The 21086-nt window shown below is 44.8% G+C and overlaps 1 long non-coding RNA gene across 4 annotated transcripts in view; it reads right to left on the bottom strand.

The window, feature by feature from the left end:
- LOC137536155 (uncharacterized) overlaps nt 1–21086 on the bottom strand; it is a 138494-nt gene that overhangs the window by 92116 nt on the left and 25292 nt on the right. For 3 of the 4 annotated variants that reach the window (XR_011024530.1, XR_011024532.1, XR_011024531.1), the window contains exon 4: nt 8699–8748. The exons of the other annotated variant lie outside the window; for it this stretch is intronic. This is a non-coding gene — a long non-coding RNA (uncharacterized lncRNA). The remainder of the gene's footprint in view (nt 1–8698; nt 8749–21086) is intronic. 4 annotated transcript variants of the gene reach the window in all.

The raw sequence follows: 21086 nt of genomic DNA, 5'->3' as shown, positions 1-21086 counted from the left end.
GGGCACCGCCTACACCTGGCTTATCTATTCCGGGGCACCACCTGCACCTGGCTATCGATTCTGGGGCACCTATAGCTTGCTACCTACACTGGGGCACCACCTGTACCTGGCTATCCATACTGGAGCACCTATACCTCTCTGCCTACACTATGGCATCTGTACCTGGCTACCTTTACTGGGGCACATATAGCTCGCTACCTGTACTGGGGACACCTGTAACTTGCTAACCTATACTGTGGGCACCTATGGCTGGATACCTATACTGTGGGCACCTATTCCTTGCTACCTATTCTGGGGAACCTATACCTGGATACCTAAATGGGGGAACCTATACCTAGCTAGGACAGGGGGTCAAGAGGTGACACAGGGGGACCTAGAGGGGGACAAAAGAGGCACAGGGGGAACAGAGGGGGTCAAAAGAGGCACAGGGAGAACCGAGATAATATGGGGAGATGAGGTGACACAGAGGGAGACAAATGAGGCGCAAACTGAGGTGACACAGAGGGGGACAAAAGAGGCATAGGGAGAACAAAGGGGGACAAAAGAGAATGGATTGGGGTTCAAAATGGACACGGTCCTTATCTCATTTGTTAACCAGGGACTACCTGTATTTCACTAGTGTTTGGCTCCACCCACATCATATAATGGCCACACCCACTTCGGACTCACAAAGAGGTACATGTGCTAAAAAGGTTGAGGACCACTGCTGTAGAAGCTCCATGGCATGGAGACTGCAGCAGGATTGCAATTGCGCTTGGGAGAAAATCATGTTGCAAACAGATAGCACTAGTGGAAATCTTTGCTGCGGCTTCCATTAGTTTTACTTTACCCAGCAATTTGGGATCCACACATGCTAGCAGGGCCGCCATCCGAAATTTTGGGGCCCCTCACACATCATCAGGCCTGGGCCCCCCTCCCCAGGCCCACACACTGGCTGCTGTGTCTGGCCACTAGCTACCCCATCACCGCCACCATTTACAACAGTGGTTCCCAACTTTCTTGAAGTCGTGACACGTCAAGCCAAATGATTAGATCTACGTGACACATCATACACCCCCCCCCACCCCCCAAAATTAAAACACCCTCAGACTCAGTATAGGTAGGTAGGTAGCCTGGTATAGGTGCACTCAGTATAGGTAGAATGGGGTAGGTGCCCTTAGTACAGGAAGCCAGGAGTAGCTGCCCTCAGGATAGGTAGCCAGGTGTAGGTGCCTGCAGGATACATAACTAGGAGTAGCTGCCCTCAGGATAGGTAGCCAGGTGTAGGTGGGTGCCTGCAGGATACATAACTAGGAGTAGGTGCCCTCAGGATACATAACTAGGAGTAGGTGCCCTCAGGATACATAACTAGGAGTAGGTGTCCTCAGGATACATAACTAGGAGTAGGTGTCCTCAGGATACATAACTAGGAGTAGGTGCCCTCAGGATACATAACTAGGAGTAGGTGCCCTCAGGATAAGTAGAGAGGTGTAGGAGCCCACAGGATAGATAACTAGGAGTAGGTGCCCTCAGAATAGATAGCTAGGAGTAGGTGCCCTCAGGATAAGTAGAGGAGGTGGAGGAGGAAACAACCGTGCAAATAGCTGCCCGATATGTCACAGCCTGCCACCAACTGAGAGGAACATGATACCACATGGACTGTATACCCCCAATACCCCCCATGGACTGTATATCCCAACCCCCCCATATTGTCCCTTACATCCCCCACACCCTAAGGACTACATACCCCAACCCCCTATACCCTTCCCTTATTCCCACCCCCATGTTAATGCTTTGTTTTGATTTGGCAATGTTAAATGTATTTGGTCCTGCCAATAAAGCTTTTTTGGATTGGAGGTGTAAGAGCCCGTAGGATAGATAGCTAGGAGTAGGTGCCCTCAGGATAGCTAGGACTAGGTTCCCCCAATAGCATGTGTTGGCAGCTTACTCACCATATCCCCCCCCCCCCAGTATTAAGCAGTTAAAGGTTATTCACTTGTTATCACCCCTCCCCTCCCTTCCCCCTGGAAATCTGTCTGGCCACACTCTTCTGTGCATGCATGGCTTAGTCAACCACACTCTGTGTCACGCTCCCAGGTAGTACTGCGCAGATGCAGAATGTTCCCAGGTAAGGGAGCGCAGAAGGGGTGCGCACGTGACCAGTCCGTCCATGCGCAGAACTGGCCACAATTGAGTGGGAGAACAAGGGAACCGAGCGGCTGGAGAAGACAACGAGGGCACCACACAGGGCTGGAGGAAGGCGAGCATAAATACACCCATGATTGCAATCTCAGGTACACTTTAGAGGGACCTTGAGCAGAGCATTAAAGTGGAAATCTGAACTTACCCGGGGCTTCCTCCAGCCCCGTGTAGATCATTAAATCAATGGCAAGGTCGTTGTGCATTTGATTCTGACAATTGTGTTCCCTGCCTTAAAGTGAACCTAAAGCCTGTTAAAAAAAAATGAGATTAACTCACCTGGGGCTTCCCTCAGCCCCCTGCAGCCGATCGGTGCCCTCGCAGCTCCGGTCCGAAGCTTCTGGGCCCGCCGGCGAACACTTCCGGTTTGGCCGTTACCAGCCGACAGGCATGGGAACGCGAGTGATTGTTTGCGTTCCCAGCCTGTATATCGCCCCCTATGCTGCTATTGCGACCTCCTGGCCGAAATAGCAGCATAGGGGGCGATATACAGGCTGGGAACGCGAACAATCACTCGCGTTCCCATGCCTGTCGGCCGGTAACGGCGAAACCGGAAGTCGTCGCCGACGGGTCCAGAGGCATCGGAGCGGAGCTGCGAGGGCACCGATCGGCTGCAGGGGACTGAGGGAAGCCCTAGGTGAGTTAATCTCATTTTTTTTTTTTAACCGACTTTAGGTTCACTTTAAGACCCACTGCTGACACACACTATTACACCCCTGAACTCAAGGACACTACAAATCCTTAATATCCTTAACAGCTTTCAATAGACATTGAATTGGTTAGCTTAGCACAAGGTTTCCAGCATGGAAAGAGTTAACTAGTGTGCACAGCACTTTTCATGAAGTAAGGCTGGCTAGCCTGGCTCACTGTGCAGGGGTGCGTGAATAGCTCTCACCTCCACAGCAGGGAGTCTGCTATTCTCCTTCTTCGTAGTTGCCTGTTGGGACACATGCATTACTCAGCCGCTGCCTGTTCACACACTGCGTGCTGGGCCGCTGGCAGAGCCGAGGAACAGAGGACGAGGAGAGGAGTGAGGGGGCGGAGCAGTGTCCTGCAGACAGCTTCACCGTGTGTGAGACACTGCAGATTCAGGGCATCTGGAAAATGAGTACAAGTCTGCAGGAAGACACATTCCTCGCGTCTGCTATTGTGCTTGTTGAGCTGGAAAACAGCAGTGAGCCCTCAAAATAGGCAGGGGAGAGGGAGGACAAGTGCAGCGTAGCCCTTTGCCCTCACTGATAGTTAGAGCAAAGGTACAGTAACATAGGTGCCGATGTCTGCATTTGTGGACATCGGCAGCCATGTTCTTGTAGTACTGCTCTAACTACGGAGCAGAGAAGCGGGGAGAGTGACAAGACAGGGACCCGGTGACACATAAAACAGGTGCCACGTGTTAGAGGGGGGCCCGGGGCCCCTGGGGCCCATCACTGTTGTGTTGGTTGTCCCCCCTGATGGCGGCCCTGCATGCTAGGAATTGGATCCTGAAACACTGGTATTGGAAAGGGCCCTAGTTCTATTCAGTGTTTCATATTAATCTGCATTCAACAAATGTATATGCTTTACATTTTGCAAACTACCATGAAAAAATGAAGTCAACAAAATTCACTATACGTTCCTTATAATACATGTATTTAACATGTATAATGAAGTCTAAAAATATCAGATGGATATGTAACTTAAGCACAATGGGGTATAGCATTCATTTAAGAGATCTTATTTTTAAGTTTACAAAAAGTGCAAGATTATAGTTTCTTTGTAGATTTTATCTTCTCTAATGTTTCAATAAGATTTATGGAAACTTTGAAAATGGAGCATATCTTTATTTTGTTCTAAACTAAAACAAGTCCAGGGCTTGGCCTTACTTCTTGTCAATGAAAAATAAAGGGAATATATTGTTTTAATATTTCAGTATCCTTTTCTATATATATATATATATATATATTTATATATAAAAATGTTTTTAGACTTTAGAAATCACTTTCTTTTATCGGCTTTATTACTGTATCAGCCTATGCAGGCTTTATCAGCTAGTGAAAGCACTTGATACACCTCTGTGTATGACAAACTGACTTTACAATACATTTTCTTATTCTGGTAGATTATTATTAATATTTTTTATTCATATAGCGCCAACCTCTTCCGTAGCGCTGTAAATAATACAAAAAACAAATATTGGGGAACATATATACATGAGAAGCTGAAGACACTGTGTATTGAGATAGCACTAAAAGTTGGAACGTGTTCATACGGTAAATTACAGCAAAAGAAGAAACAATAGGAGGTGGAGGCCCTTGTGAGCTTACAATCTAGAGATTATGCTAAGAAAAGACAAACCATAGCCTAGTAAAGTTTGCATTAGAAGAGATTCAAAGTTTATTTGTGTGCTTTATTTATTACATTTACGGCAGATTTTTTTTTAATGACTTTAGAGTTAGGATTACGGTATATTATATTTCCCTTATATGTATTGGGACTTTGTTCCTGTTTATGTGTTAAGTCTAATATTAATGAGTAGAGATGTGAGCGAACAGTTCGCCCGTGAATCTCTATGTGGCCGTACTACTTCCAGGTCGCTATGACCCGTAGTAGTACGGCTGCGCTGGGCCGGTGGTGGGCGTCTTTGATCGCGCGCCTGTTGCCGGGCACTCTCTGTGCATAAGCGTGACATCACTCATGACGTCACGCACAAGCACAGCAAGTGCCCGGCAACAGGTGCGCGATCAAGGACGCGCACCGCCGGCCCAGCACAGCTGTACTACTACGGGTCATAGCGACCCGAAAGTAGTACAGGGTGAGGGGTTCTCCGGTGAACGGTTCAGGAACCGTTTGCCGACATCACTATTATTGAGACGGAAAGACTTTGTAAGTTTAAATAGCCCTTTCTTTACGGGTAAAGAAATCAAATTTACCATTGAAATAGCCAAGTCCCATGGCTCATTGACGTCTCTGAGAATAGAGAGGTATTATTAAAGAGAACCCGAGGTGGGATTTTATTATGCTAGTAGGAAATTGCTTGTTTCTTACAATAGTATGTAAAAAAATAATTTAGTTGGTGTATACCCATTGTAAAATCTTTCCTCTCCCTGATTTACATTCTGAAATGTATCACAGTTGACAGCATCTTTAGTGCTGCCAGGTGCATCACTGCCAGATGGTTGTTTGCTGTGAGTTCCGAAGTCAGTAGAAAAACACCTGGGCCCATATGCAATTCACCTTTTCTCCTGACTTTACACTTAGGTGACATATGCATACCTTGTCATAAAACACATTTTAAACCACAGCAAGCAAGAAAATACTCAACATAATGTTGATGGTATTTTTTCACCAACATTTGGGTAGTTTTTCAGTTGTAAAATGCTGAAAAGTTATTCTAAATAGAAGATGAAAATGATCTCCTAGGAGCTAATTCTGGAGAAAAAGCTAAATGCATATTGGCCCTGGTCTCCAAGAGTGCACTGGGAGAAGAATTCTGTATAATTAACAGGCTAGGCTATCACTGGGGGTGTGGGATTGCATAGCAATATACAGCAATACATCGATATAAGTAGTGTTTCTCATGCTGAAAACAAGATGATGAAAGTAAAAGGGTATCCTGACTAATTTACTACATTCTACTATATGTTACTAGAGATCCTCTTTAAGTCCTGTGGTACACAGTCAACTACAGTGTTTACTACACAGCAGAAATGCAAAAAGATGTTAGGCTTCAAAATCTGCCCATTTCTATCCGCAGGTGGAATTGCACTAAATGTGAAACCTTTTGTCATATTTATTTAAAAAAACATTTTTTTAAGTCTCACAAATCTAGTTTTGGTACTAATTGCATTACTGCTGTATTATCTGCTGTTCTAAAATACCATTCCCAGTGTTAACATGACTAAAATTGACAAGCATAGAATGCAGACAAGTGCTGAGAGTCGATTTACAACTGTATAAGCAGTAGTAAAAGTTTCGAAAGAGGATATTAAAGTAGAGATCAGCACATCATTCAGGTTATTAACTATCATAAACACACTGAAACTGCTTACAGTATCTCATAAAAGTGAGTACATCTCTCACTTGTTTAATACAATATATTTTCACAAGACAACAGTGAAGATAGGACACTTTTAGAAATTTTAGAGAAGTGAGCGTACAGCTTGTATAATTGTGTACATTTGCTGTCCCATCAAAATAACACACACAGCTTCTCATTGTTAAACCACTGCCAACAACAGTGGGTACACCCCTAATGGTAGAATGACAAAATTCTGCCCAGTTTAGACATTTTCCCTCCTGTGGATCTTGTTACTCATTAGTGTTACAAGGTCTCAGTTGTGCATATTGGTCACTGTAAGTTAAACATGGCACCGCATGGCAGAGAACTCTTTGAGGAGCTTAAAAAAATATCACTTTACATAAAAATTCCCTAGGCTATAAGAAGATTGTCAACCCCCTGAAACTGAGCTGTAGCATGATAGCCAAGACCATACATACATACAGACCATACAGTGGTTTAACAGGACAAGTTCCATTCAGGACAGGTCTTGTCATAATAGACCAAACGCTGTTTCATTGAGGTTGTGTTTTCTAATAGACAATTGAATATCATGGCAGCATGCTGCAGAGGTTGAAGGGGTGGGGGTCATTCTAACAGTGCTCAGGCCATATATTAACACTGCATCAAATTGGTCTGCATGGCTCTTGTCCCACACGGAAGTATTTTGTAAAGATGATGCACAAAAAAGGACACAAACAGTTTGCTGAAGACAAGTAGACGAAGGACATGCATTACCGGAGCCATTTCCTGTAGTTTGATGAAACCAGGATAAACTTATTTTGTTCAGATGGTGTCAAGCATGTGTGGCAACTACGGTGAGGAGTACAAAACAAGTGTGTCTTGCCTACAGTCAAGCATGGTGGTGGGAGTGATATAGTTTGGTTGCATGAGTGCTGCTGGAACTGGTGAGCTACAGTTCATCGAGAGAACCATGAATGCCAACATGTATTGTGACATATTTAAGCAAAGCATGATGATCACTTCCCTTTAGGAACGGGGCTGCAGGGCAGTAGTCCAACATGACAACCCCAAACACACCTGCAAGACGACCACTGCCTTGCTAAAGAAACTGAAAGGTGCTGAACTGGCCAAGCATGTCTCCAGACCTAAATCCTTGTGAACATCTGTGGGTCATCCTGAAATGGAAGGTGGAAAAATGCAAGGCTTCTTATCATCCACCAGCTTCGTGATGTCATAAAAAAGTGGAAGAGGACCGCAGTGGTTCAGGTTCCCTTAAAGGTACAGAAATGGCTCCTGTGCTACTTTTACAGTACTACATAACTGTTGTGTTGTGCATCCAGGTAAATAGGATTGCAGCACTGTGGTGTTCAAATGTCGCATTCCACGTTTCCACTGAGATGTGACCCATACAGTGTAGTATACAGTCAATAGACGTTGACTTGCGCTGCAGCCTTGACCACACACGTCCGTTATGCTCTGCATATATGATCGCAATAGATATTGCGGCGCCGCAAGCTCCCCAGTGTGGAAAGAGCTATTGAAATATAAAAATGCAATCTTGTCCCTTAGAGGGGCTCATAATTCAATCCCTTCCATAGATCTATGTATATATTTTATAGGGAGGAAGACCATTTACTCATCTGCATGTTTTTGGGATGTGGGTGGACACCAGAGTGCGTTGAGGAAGTTCTTGCAAATACAGGAAGAACATACACCCTACATGTAGATAGTGTCCTGTTCCAGATTTGGACCAGCCAGGCATGTTGTAAGGCAAGTGTGGTGGCAATAATATAAAAAGCATGCTAACCAATGCTAGAAGCCTTTCAAATAAGATTGATAAACTAGAGTTGCTGATGAGAGATAAAGATTGTGATATTGTAGGCGAAACACAACCATGGATGGATGCTAGCCATGATTGGATAGTAAATTTCATAAGGCTATAGTGTTTGTAGAAAAGATTGATCACATTAAAAGGGGTGGGGGGTGGGGGGGGTCTGTATGCGTGTTAAAGCATAATTTCCAATTATGATGGAGGAAGACATGGCTAAGGACTATGACAATGTGGGATCTGTATGAGCAAGTGTTCATGCCCAAAGGTAAGAGTTGCCTATTTGGGTCTGTTATAAACCTCCACACAAAAGTGTTATGGAGGAAGTGCATTAACTGCAGCAGACTGGAAAAGCTGCAAGCAAAAGCAGGGTTATGTAGGGGTGATTTCAGTTATTCAGGCATTACCTGGGATATTGAATCTACTCCATTGCTGTAGTAAAAGTGACAGATTTATAGGAACACTGCAAGAAAATGACTTACGGTTACTCCTAGTAACCGAAACAAACAGAGGCCATTCTCTGCTTGATATGATCATTTCAAATAGACCAGATGTTATATCTAATGTGCAAGTTTGAGAACACTTGTAAAACTATGAATTGTAAAAGGCTAAGTTTAAATGAAACCAGAGATGAACACTTTGGCACAAAATAAACATATCCTCCGATAGATTTTACAAAATAAATACTATACCTGGTATTTTTGCCGCTCTGGTGTGCCGGTTTTTGTTTTTCTTACTAAAACTACATGCAAAACACAGTTCATCAGAAAAGCATATTATTTGGTGGGCTGTGTGCAAAATGAAATCACCATTTTTAAAAACCTCTTATGACTTAAAAATATATATTAAAAAAACAACGTATTTTCAATATACCATTCTTTGGCAGCAGCAGCTCCTCCCATCTCATCACAGCTCTCTGTGATGCTGTGAGTATACTGAACAGGAAAGCAGAGCCAGAAAGGGGGCAGATGTCTTGAAAAGACATCAGAGAAGACAGACTCGGCCAGAATGATTCCTGAGCAAAGCCATACTGAATGCTCAGTCGGGGATGTTATCAGGGCTGAAACAAGCAGGCTGAGCAGTGAAGGATGAAACAGAGTGCAGGGTAGGTGTTTTCTCTAATGTTCCCACTGATATATATGGTAAATACATGAGCGTGCTTCTCTGGTTCATTTTAAGAAGTTGAGGGACTCTCAAAGACTGGTAGACAGGGATAGTACATTAAAATTTAGATTTAGCGACAGCAAAAGATCTAATATACTTTACAAAGGCTTTTGACCCACTTCCCCACAATAGCTTGGTGCAGAAGCTGACTGAGGATACAGGGACTGGGATAAAACGTCTTTATGTGGACAGAGAACTTCGTAGCGGACAGAAGGCAGAGTGGTGGTAAACAGTACATTCACAAAATGGGATAGCAATGGAGTTCTACATTGGTCCAATTTTGTAAATCTATTTATTAATGATTTAGTAGACAGAATACAGAGTAATGTAACCATCTTCATTGGTGAAGCAAAAATATGCAGAATTCTCAACACTAATATGTATATTGACATATTACAACAGAATCCTGACAAATGGCCAATGGGCAGGCACCTGGCAGATGAAATATAATGTTGATGATGTAAAGTCATGCACCTTGGACAAACCAATGGTAGAGGGCTATATGAAATAAATGGATGCAGCTGGGAACACCAGACTTGGAGAAGGACTTAGGAATACTGGTTATAGCAACTTGCCCAGCAGTGGTAACTAAAGCAAATCAAAATCTGGGATACATTTTTCGGCACCACACTAAAGAAAGGACATTGATTTTCTAGTACAGGTACAGAGATGGGCCACTAAATTAGAGGGATGGGAAATCTCATTTACCAATAAAGATTTGACAAACTGGGCTTATTTAGCTTGGTATAAAATGACTGAGAGGTGACCTGATTAACATGTATAAGAACAAGAGGGCAATACAAAATGTTGTCAGATGAGCTTTTTGCCCATAGAGTTGTACAATAGATGGGAACATGATCTGCATATGGAGGAAAACGTTTTTGCCATATATTTAGAAAGGTGTTCTTTACAGTAAGGAATATCTTACCTTAGGTTATGGAAAACTCTATTGCCAAGCTGTGGAGGAGCAAAACTGCCTGATTCAGGGGGCAGTAGAAGCTGGACACTTTCTTGTCTATAGGCAGTGTATGTATGTATGTTTGTGCTTGCACAGCACTGGCAGCAGGGGAGAGACCTGGAGGCCACACCCAACCTGATTTGGATGAAAGAAAGCTGCTGGCACCATGTCACCGGACGCCAACAACACCAGGAAGTTGTTGTGGGTGGGCTGCAATGCTAAAGGGAGCAGCACTGTACAGGATTTGGCCATTAGGGTCACCATCCTGCCCTGACATCCAGGGCACCATGTGTCACCCCTCTCTATCACCTGAGATCTGCCTCTGCTGCAACCCCATAAGTATACCACTGGCCCACTGAACTGCAGACATCATCATCCCTAGAACCTACAAGTTCTTAACCCCCTTTTCCCTGGGCAGAAACAATTTTGCAGGCAAGTTGACCCTCATTCTCCCAGAAATACCATCTCTTGCAAGCAAATTCGAGAGGATTTCTCGTGGTTCAGCATCCACATACAGTCAGGCAGACAGACGATGCCTGCTTGCTTTCTAAAGTCACTCGCAGTAGAACCTGCATAATGAAGTTGATGTGCACAGCCTGATCATTTAATTAGGTGCTACCATAGACTGCAATGCAAAATTGTAACAATGATGTGCAAAGTAATTAAATTGGGCAGTGGAGTGTGGCTATTTTCTAGGCAAGCTCTGGCTATCTTTACAGCATGTGGCAGGGTTGTTGGTAATTGGTGCCGTGGTATGGGTCTGGGACTATGGATATGGAGGGTGGAATAATTGCACCCCCCTTACCCCCTGGATACCAGTAGACCACCAGGGAAGCTATACCATGTACCATGTCTGAGGTAGCATTTTCAGGTGTCCTGGGTGGAGTGGGGGGTTCCAGGTCCAAGGAGCTATGTGTCCTGTCCTGCTGTTGAAGACAATTGTCTAGACAGAGGTGAGAAATCTGAAGACACTTTCCTACCTGCCTCATTTTCAGATGTTTTGGGTAGTTTTGAGGAAATTACAGGTCCATGGTGCTGTGTGTCCTGACCTACTGTTAGAATGTTCCAGGCACTGGGGAGAAAGCGGAGAACAATTGCATATGTCCCTCATTTTCATTTTTTTTTTGGTGGAGTGGGAGTCATACAACCATGGTGTTGTGTGTCCTGTCCTGCTATTGAGAAGGCTGGTCCAGCCACAGGTGAGAAAGCAGCAGACATTTTCTTACCTGCCTCATATTCAGGTGTCCTGGGTGAAGTGTGAGTCACATATCTATGGTGCATGTATGTCCTACATTTCAGTTAGAGTGGATGGGTGAGGCTTTGGGGAGAAAGCAGAGGATGACTTATTTGCCTCATTTTCAGGTGTTCTGTGTGCAATGGCAGTCACAGGTCCATGGTGGTGTGTCCTGCCCTGCTGTTGTGTGTCCTGGGTGGAGCGGGAGTCATTGGTCCATGGAGCTATGTGCCCTATCCTGCTGTTCAAGAAGATGGTGTGGACACTGGTGGGAAAACAAAATACATTTTCTTACTTGCCTCATTTTCAGGTGTTGTGAGTGGAGTGGGAGTCACAGGTCTATGGTGCTGTGTGTCCTGTCCTGCTGTTGAAGAAGATGAACGAGTAAGAAGGAGGCACTGAAATGGCTTTTAAACTTGCATTTATCAAATCTCAGCAGTACACAACCTGTTTCTTTGGAATGCCCCCCTTCATCAGGTGTATCACAACTGATGAAGAGGGTCACCCCAAAACATGTTGTGTATTGCTGCGATTTGATAAACACAAGTTTAAAAGCCATTTGAATGCCTTCTCCTTACTTGTTTATCCTATTGTGTTGTGGAGTGGTGAACCACAGGAGGATTGCGCAATGGTTATTTAAGCTTGAACAGGCTTAAATACATAGGGGCTAATTGCCACTTCTCTGTTTGTGCTGAAGATGGTCCAGACACTGGTGTGAAAGCAGAAAACATTACCTTACCTGCCTTTTCTGCAGATATTGTGTGTGGAGTGGGAATCACAGGTCTACGGTGCTGTGTTTCCTGTCCTGCTGTTAGAGAGATTTTTTCCAGCCGCCGCCTGCACTCTCCTCCATGCTCCACACTAGTAAACACAGGCAGCCTGCAGCTTTGTTACATGTTATGGGGTAGCCAGACTCGATCTGTCCGTAGCCGCCCGCTTTTCTCTGATGCAGGGCGGCTGTGGACAGATCGGTCCGCTGCCTCATGCCATGTAAGTTTGTAACAGAGCTGCGGGCTGCGTGTGTTTATTACTAGTGTGGAGCGTGGAGGAGAGTGTAGGCGGCGGCTGGAATAAATCATAGTGCAGTGGGGCGGCTGGCACTTTGACAGGGTGTTTGCACCCACACAAGACAAATGCCCCTCAGCCGCACATGTTAAGGGTCACTTTTCTGGCGCCCTAGGCCGTGGCCTAGGCAGGCTTGCCAGAAATCTGGCCCTGGTGGGAGTTACAGGTCCATAATGCCGTGTGTCCTGTCCTGCTGTTGGAGTGGATGGTGCAAGCACTGGTGAGAAAGCAGAGGGCATTTGCTTACCTGCCTCATTTTCAATTGTTCTGGGTAAAGTGGGAGTCACATGTCCATGTTGCTGTGTGTCATGTTGTTGCATTTCCAGGTGTTCTTGGTGGACTGGGAGTTAGCATGGTCCAGGCACTTTGGAGAAGGTAGGTCAGGGGCGTAACAATCGCCTCTGCAATGGATGCTGCGGTGGATGTGGGGGGTTATGGGGTAGATGCCTGGGGGGGGGGGGGGGGGCCTGCGTCTCTGGACCTGACCAAGGACATTTTTAGGGGCACGAGAGGATGCAGCACAGGAAGGGGGAGCAACGAGCACACACAGCAGTGAGGAGGGGGCCCAGAATTTCCCCCCTCCCTCACCTTAGGCTCCCCATTCAGCGCTTCCCCCGTCAGAAATGGCTGCAGCGGGCATGGAATGTGGACCCACCTCTTGCGTTCCATGTGAAGTCTGCTCTTCTTTGCAGGGTCTCACTCTACTTATAATCGAGAAGTAGAGTGAAGCTCTGCAGAGAAGACTTAACATCACATGGAGCGCAAGAGGTGAGTCCATGTTGCCTACCTGCTGCCACAGCTGTCATTTTTGGAGGGCGGAGCACTGAATGGGGGAGCTTGAGGAGGAGGCAGGCTCCCTCCCTGTCACTCTGTATGGCCATTGCTCCCTCCTCATAACTCCTGGGCTCATAACTGGCTACCTATACTGGGGTCACCTGTAACTGGCTAAACATAGTGGGGGCACCTATTACTTGCTACCTATACTGGCAGCACCTATACCTGGCTATCTATACTGGGTACACCTATACCTGACTATGCTGAGGACACCACCACCTTCCTAGCTATACTGTGGTGTATATTTTGTTTTAAATTTCCTGCCTGTCCAATTTCATTTTTTTTTGGGGGGGTGCCCCATCCCATCCCAACCCAAGTTTTGCCGGGGGTGCCAGTTAGTTCTAGTTATGTCCCTAAAGCAGCTGCTAGTTTACTTGATGGGACCCAGCAGGAAATCTCAGAGACCGACGGCCTATCCCATTTCTCCTATTTCCTACAAATTAGCTATGAGCATGTAAAATCACTCAAAACAAACAGTATCCCCCTTGTTGGGGGATTAGCTGTTAAAGCTTTTAGCTGTACAGCATCCTAATTCCTGCATCCCTACAAAATAAAAAACACACTTTACTCCAGGGCTGTGGAGTCGGAGTCGTGGAGTCGGAGTCGTGGAGTCGGCAATTTTGGGTGCCTGGAGTCGGAGTCGGGAAAAAATGCACCGACTCCGACTCCTAATGAATTTGTAACTGTAATTAAAATAGAAAATATGATAAAATGTTCTATTTCTCAGATAATAGTCATTAAAAATAATGTATAAATACAGTATATATACACAGTAATAGCTGTGCTTAGTCCACAAAAATGAAATAAAGCAATCAAAATTAGTTACTTGTGCTGCTTCAATAAAGCAGTTCCCGTATTTTTAAGGTCAGATATACATATCTGATTGTGACTGTATATATGATGTGTACACAGGAATCTCTTATATATACTAAATAACATCTATGCTGTAAGAATAAAGCCTAATGTGTAGCTGTGTCACTAATAGAGATGGTCAATGAGATGGAAATAATTCTGCACTGATGCTGATTTATGCAAATGTATGCACTCCCTTTGCTGATGAAATCAAATAATTTAATATGTTGTTAAAATTTGGTTTGGTGACTACAAATTAAAGGGTACCTGAGACGGATGAAAAGTAAAGTTTTATACATACCTGGGGCTTCCTCCAGCCCCCTTCAGGCTAATCAGTCCCTCGCAGTCCTCCACCACCCGGATCTTCTGCTATGAGTCCTGGTAATTCAGCCAGTCAGTGCTGTCCGGCCGCATGCCGCTCCCACAGCCAGGAACATTCTGCACCTGCGCAATAGTGCTGCACAGGTGTAGTATGCTCCTGGCGGCGGAGTGTGTGCATGCGCACTACGCTCGACTGGCTCAAGTACCTGGACTCATAGCAGAAGATCCAGGTGGTGGAGGAGGACAACGAGGGACTGATTATCCTGCAGGTGGCTGGAGGAAGCCCCAGGTATGTATAAAACTTTAATTTCCTCTGTCTCAGGTTTACTTTGTTACACAGTAGTACTATACTCTACATATGCACTCCCCACAGAGCTGCAGGGAATCCACTGAGAATGCTGTGCACATTGAACACAGAGGTGTTGTCTGTCACCCATAAACCTTGTTCAGATTGTGCATGGAGAATGTGTAATAGAGGAAGAATCTCCTCATTCCCCTGCAGAGTACCTGCACATCATTCTTACATGCACCCACACTTACATTGCCTAGGGCCTGATAGATTTTCTTTGTTCCGGTCTGTACCTTTTACAAGTACTCTTACCAAGGACTAGTTTTAGTCTAAAGGGAATAAATATAGTAGTCTACATATCCTTCTCACTTCAGTTGTCTTGTAAAATTCCTAAGCGTTGGCAGTTAAGAGACGAATTTCAGGTTACATACTTTTAATCAACAAAATTGTAATATGCAAATTAGAGGAGTCGGAGTCGGTGGAATCCTAAACTGAGGAGTCGGAGTCGGTGGATTTTTGGACCGACTCCACAGCCCTGCTTTACTCAGACCTGGGTCTGAGAGTATAAGTACTCTCCACTGGATGTTTTCTTGATCCAGGGATTTGAATGCAGTACAATTAATAGGGTTACTTGCAGAGTAATGGTGACCATACATGGCACAATTTTTCATTTTTTTTTTTAATTAGATAATTTAGTTTGATTATTCTGTTAGATTGAATATAAAGATTTTTTCAGCATGTCTGATCAGATTTTTCTCGAAAAAAACAGGATAATCGTTGGAATTTCTTGATTGAAAAAAAATAAATTTTCAACTTTCATTTGATTACATTATTTAGAACTAATAAAGTGGAAAATGGAACGTTTTTATTGTATTGTGTATGGGCACCATAAGGCAGCTTTTTGAATTCACCCCCTGGTTACCTTAAGGGCCCTTTTCCACTAGCAATCGCAATCACAAATCACAAACGCCAGTGATTGCGATTGCGATTTTTCATTAATTCTGTTATGCGATTGCGATTTTCATTTGCTTTGTATTATCATTGTAAAAATCGCTCCAGCAAGCGATTGCGATTTGCGATTAGCGATTTCCAAATCGAATCACTGTAGTGGAAAATACTTCTCATGCTTTCTATGATAAAGTAACAACCCTAGCGATCTAAAAATCACTAGCGATTTGCGATTTTGCGATTCAGCAATCACAATCGCTCTAGTGGAAAAGGGCCCTACCTGTTTGTGTGTTTGTTTGTAGTGATTTTAAATGTGCACAGCAAACACACAAACAGCATGCCCTTGAGGGGTAACTGGGACATGAATGCAAAAAGCTGCATCAGGCCTGACACCCACTAGCGCTGCTTCTCTAAGCGCCAGTGATTTTAAAAGCTATTGTTAATATAATGCTGTGGGTGATTTTCTTATAAAATCCCATGCCTCAAGTGGGATCACACACATAGCATGATATTAGCAAGAGCTAATCAAATCACAAGTGCTTAGAAAAGCAATGCTAGGGGGTCCCAGGCCTTACTCTGCAAGTGACAGGGGTGTTGCTAGCTCCAAAGATGAGTGGCATGTGCCCCAGATCTATTCTGAGGTGAGGGAGAGTCAGCTGTGATGCCTCAATGACGGGCATACTGGGAGCTGTGGTGCATGAATTGGGGGTATGCTGGGTGCTGTGGTTCCTCTATTTGGGTATACTGGGTATTGTGGTGACATGTTAGGTGCTGTGATGCCTATATGGGGGCATGCAGGGACCTGTGGTTCTTTTAAGGGAGCATGCTGGCAGTTGTGGTGCCTCAATTGGAGGCCTGTGGGAGCATATGGGGGGTGGGGTCCACTAGAAGGTCTGGGAATGCCAGCCTGCCCAGCAGAAGCCAGGTAACTCTGCCTAGTTATTTTTAAGTGACACTATATTTATGTGATATGGTGAATTTTAGGATTATTTTGTATTAATGGAGAGCTGGCTTCATGCAACATTTTGGTGGGCATTTCTATTTAGACTGCTGTTAAGTTCATGAAAATTTGGCTCCACCCATGACCTCACCCATATTCTGGTGCATGGCCACACCCATTTTATGGCTGGAGTGCCCCGGATGTCTTAGAATCCTAGCCACGCCCCTAGCAAGTGATCCTATTATCTGTAAAGCATTGCAATCACTGGCACAAGAAAACATCCACTGCAAAGTATGATAAGAGACCCAGGTCTTAATTTTTTTTTTTTTTTAAGTTTTTTTTTTTTTCCAGGGATTGGAATTCTTTACAGCTAATATGGTCATTTGCAGAGTGAGGCAGCTTTTAAATTCAGGCCCAACTATGGGGGCAAACTTTTACAGAAGTTCAGTTTGCCCCCATAGTGCACCATTAGGCTCAACTTTGACCCTCTAAATCACAGTCAGCAGGCACATTGTAGCCAATCAGGCTAAACTCTCTCCTGGAGCCACTCCCCCCCCCCCCCCCTTATATAAGGAAGTCTCCGCCAGCCATTACACTCACTCGTGTGCCTGCAATAATGATAGAAGGGACAGCTTCTGGCAGACTCTCATAGGGAAAGATTAGTTAGGCTGTTGTAGGCTTCTTAGATTGCTCCTTGCTGATTTCTTATTGCTAAAATAGCACCCACAACAGCTCTTTTGCGAGATAATCTTGTCGTTGTGATCATTTTGTTTTTCTGTGTGTCCCACTGACACTTGTGTTGCATAGACAGCCTTGCTAATTCATACTGTGTGTGTGTGCGCCACTGCCAGCCAGGCTCAGCATATTATTATTATTAATTGTATTTATAAAGCACCAACATATTACGCATCACTGACATTCAGTGACTACCTGTGTGTGTGACAGATGCACATTGTAATACCAAGTACTGCATATACCTACCTGTTGTCTTGAGTACACCCACCTACGTGAGTGCATGCAGTGTGATATACACCTACCTATGTGAGTGCACGAAGTGTGATATACCACTCCATGCATACCTGTTAACTGCACCTGTGTGACTGCACATTGCATTAATCAAGTCAGTGCATACCTTTCACTTAATTCCCTCCCCAACCCCCCCCCCCCCCCCCCCCCCCCCCCCCCGATATGGACAAAACGGGCAAACCAGGAAGAGGTAGACCCAGAGGAAGGCCACCCGGCAGGTCTGTGCGAGGTTGTGCTGATGTGATTTTGTGGGGGCCTGGCCCAAACTACAGTGCTCAGAAGAAGGCATGTGGTATCAACTCACAAGATTGTCAGGACGTGGTTGACTATTTAACACAGAAAACCTCATCTTCTTAAGCCACCAGCACTACTGCAAGCACCACATCTGCTGCATTTGACACTTTGCAGGAGTTATTTGGTGGTGAAATCACTGATTCACAGGCACTACTGCAACAACAAGATGAAGGCGCTAAGCAAGTTACACCACCCCATATGTGTGAGTTAAGCGACACTATGGACGTAACGTGTGAGGAGGAGGATGATGATGATGATGAAGTACCTGCTGTTGGTGCAGATTTGAAGGTGTCTGAGGCAAGCAAAGCTGGGCAGGATGATTATGATGATACGGATCCCACATGGGTTCCTAAGAGACAAGATGATCAAGGGGACAGTTCAGAGGGGTAGTGAGATAGGCGTAGCTGGAAATGAGTTCCTGAAAGAAACAGGGGGAACTCGTCATCAAAAACAGCTGGTGGCAGCGTCCGGCGCCATGTATCACCACCTACAGTGGCTTGCAAAACTATTTGACCCCCTTGAAATTTTCCACATTTTGTCACATTTCTGCCACAAACATGAATCAATTTTTTTGGAATTCCAAGAGAAAGACCAATACAAAGTGGTGTACACGTGAGAAGTGGAACAAAAATCATACATGATTCCAAACATTTTTTTTTTTTACAAATAAATAACTGCAAAGTGAGGTGTGCGTAATTATTCAGCCCCCTTTGGTCTGAGTACAGTCAGTTGCTCATAGACATTGCCTGATGAGTGCTAACGACTAAATAGAGTGCACCTGTGTGTAATTTAATGTCAGTACAAATACAGCTGCTCTGTGAGGGCCCCAGAGGTTGTCTTAGAGAATATTGGGAGCAACAACACTGTGAAGTCCAAAAAACACACCAGACAGGTCAGGGATCAAGTTATTGAGAAATTTAAAGCAGGCTTAGGCTACAAAATGATTTCCAAAGGCTTGAACATCCCACAGAGCACTGTTCAAGCAATCATTCAGAAATGGAAGGAGTATGGCACAACTGTAAACCTACCAAGACAAGGCTGTGTACTTAAACTCACAGGCCGAACAAGGAGAGCGCTGATCAGAAATGCAGTCAAGAGGCCTATGTTGACTCTGGACGAGCTGCAGAGATCTCCAGCTCAGGTGGGGGAATCTGTCCATAGGACAACTATTAGTTGTGCACTGCACAAAGTTGGCTCTTATGGAAGAGTGACAAGAAGAAAGTCATTCCTAGCAGAAAAGCATAAGAAGTCCCGTTTGCAGTTTGCCACAAGCCATGTGGGGGACACAGCAACCATGTGGAAGAAGGTGCTGTGGTCGTATGAGACCAAAATGGAACTTTTTGGCCAAAATGCAAAATGCTATGTGTGGCAGAAAACTAACACTGCACATCACTAAGAACACACCATCCCCACTGTCAAATATGGTGGTGGCAGCATCATGCTCTGGGGTTGCTTCTCTTCAGCAGGGGTAGATAAGATGGTCAAAGTTGATGGGAAGATGGATGGAGCCAAAAAGATGGATGGAGCCAAATACACTGCAATGTTAGAAGAAAACCACTTGGAGTCTGCAAAAGACTTGAGACTGGGGTGGAGGTTCACCTTCCAGCAGGTCATCGACCCTAAAGACAAAGCCAGGGCAACAATGTAATGTTTTAAAACAAAACATATCCATGTGTTAGAATGGCCCAGTCAAAGTCCAGATCTAAATCCAATCGAGAATCTGTGGCAAGATCTGAAAACTGCTGTTCACAAACTGTCTATCTAATTTGACTGAGCTGGAGCTGTTTTGCAAAGAATGGGCAAGGATTTCAGTCTCTAGATGTGCAAAGCTGGTAGAGACATACCCTAAAAGATTGGCAGCTGTAATTGCAGCAAAAGGTGGTTCTACAAAGTATTGACTCAGGGGGCTGAATAATTACGCACACCCCACTTTGCAGTTATTGATTTCTAAAAAATGTTTGGAATAATGTATGATTTTCGTTCCACTTCTCACGTGTACACCATTGGTCTTTCACGTGGAATTCTAATAAAAATTGATTCAGGTTTGTGGCAGTAATGTGACAAAATTTGGAAAACTTCAAGGGGGCCGAATACTTTTGCAATCCACTGTATGAACAGCCAGCCAACATGCCCTTCAACGTCAGCTGCTGAGGCCACCATAGTGCCATCACCCTCAGGGGGGCTCAGCGGTTTAGAAATTTTTTAGTGTGCCCCTCAGATCGGAGCAATGCCATCTGGTCTCTCTGCCTCCAAAAATTGAGCCGTGGAAAGGCCAACACTCATGTAGGGACAAGTGCCTTACGAAGGCACCTGGAGAAAAGGCACAAACAGCAATGGGAAGAGCACCTGAGAAAAAGCTGCACACAAAAGAAAAGCCACCCTCCTTCTCCTCCTTCCAGTGCAGCATATTCAGCCACTTTCTCCCTTGCACCTTTATAGCCACCCTCCTCCACTCTGCCTCTAACCTTGAGCGGTTCCTGCTCCTCTGCCCACAGAAGCCAGGTGTCCATGAAGGAAATCTTTGAGTGGCAGAAGTCAATTTCTGCCAGTCACCCCCTTGCCCGGCGTCTGACAGCTGGCAAGGCAGAACAGTTAGCTTGCCAGCTGTTTTGTCAAAATGAACAGTCAAATGTGGCACTCACAATCAAAATGATGAAGGTTTCTCTGTGGATAGATACTCTATCTGGCCTAGCTTCCCCCGCAGGACGTACTCTTGTATACATGTAGTTACAATAGCCACTGACATATGCTCCGTAAAGGAATTGGGAAGGAAGAGCGTCATAAGATTCTTGTTGAAAAGAAGTAGCTATGTGCACCTTCCATCATTCAGCTTCATTTATTGTGTACAGTGAATATCATGTTGAAAATGGGAATACATCAAACAGACATCACCTGATAGTGTTGCGGTTGCTAGTGGACCCGCGCACGTGAAGAAAATTATAATTGTTAGGGCATAATATGTGTGCGAGTGTGTGTGCGTGTGCGTGCGAGTGTGTGTGCGTGTGTGTGTGTGTGTGGGAGATAGTAATAAAAGGAATAAACAGGAAGATAGCTCCCACCCATTTGCTAGACCAATATTGCTTGGGTAGAAAGATATTATGCATTAAGCCATTAGGGGAGCATTATGAGAACTGCAAGGACAGGAAAAAATTGGT

Source organism: Hyperolius riggenbachi, chromosome 10 (genome assembly GCF_040937935.1).
Source record: "Hyperolius riggenbachi isolate aHypRig1 chromosome 10, aHypRig1.pri, whole genome shotgun sequence".
NCBI classification, from domain to species: domain Eukaryota; kingdom Metazoa; phylum Chordata; class Amphibia; order Anura; family Hyperoliidae; genus Hyperolius; species Hyperolius riggenbachi.
Note: the sequence above shows the minus strand (reverse complement) of the source record. Positions and strands in the feature narration are given on the sequence as shown.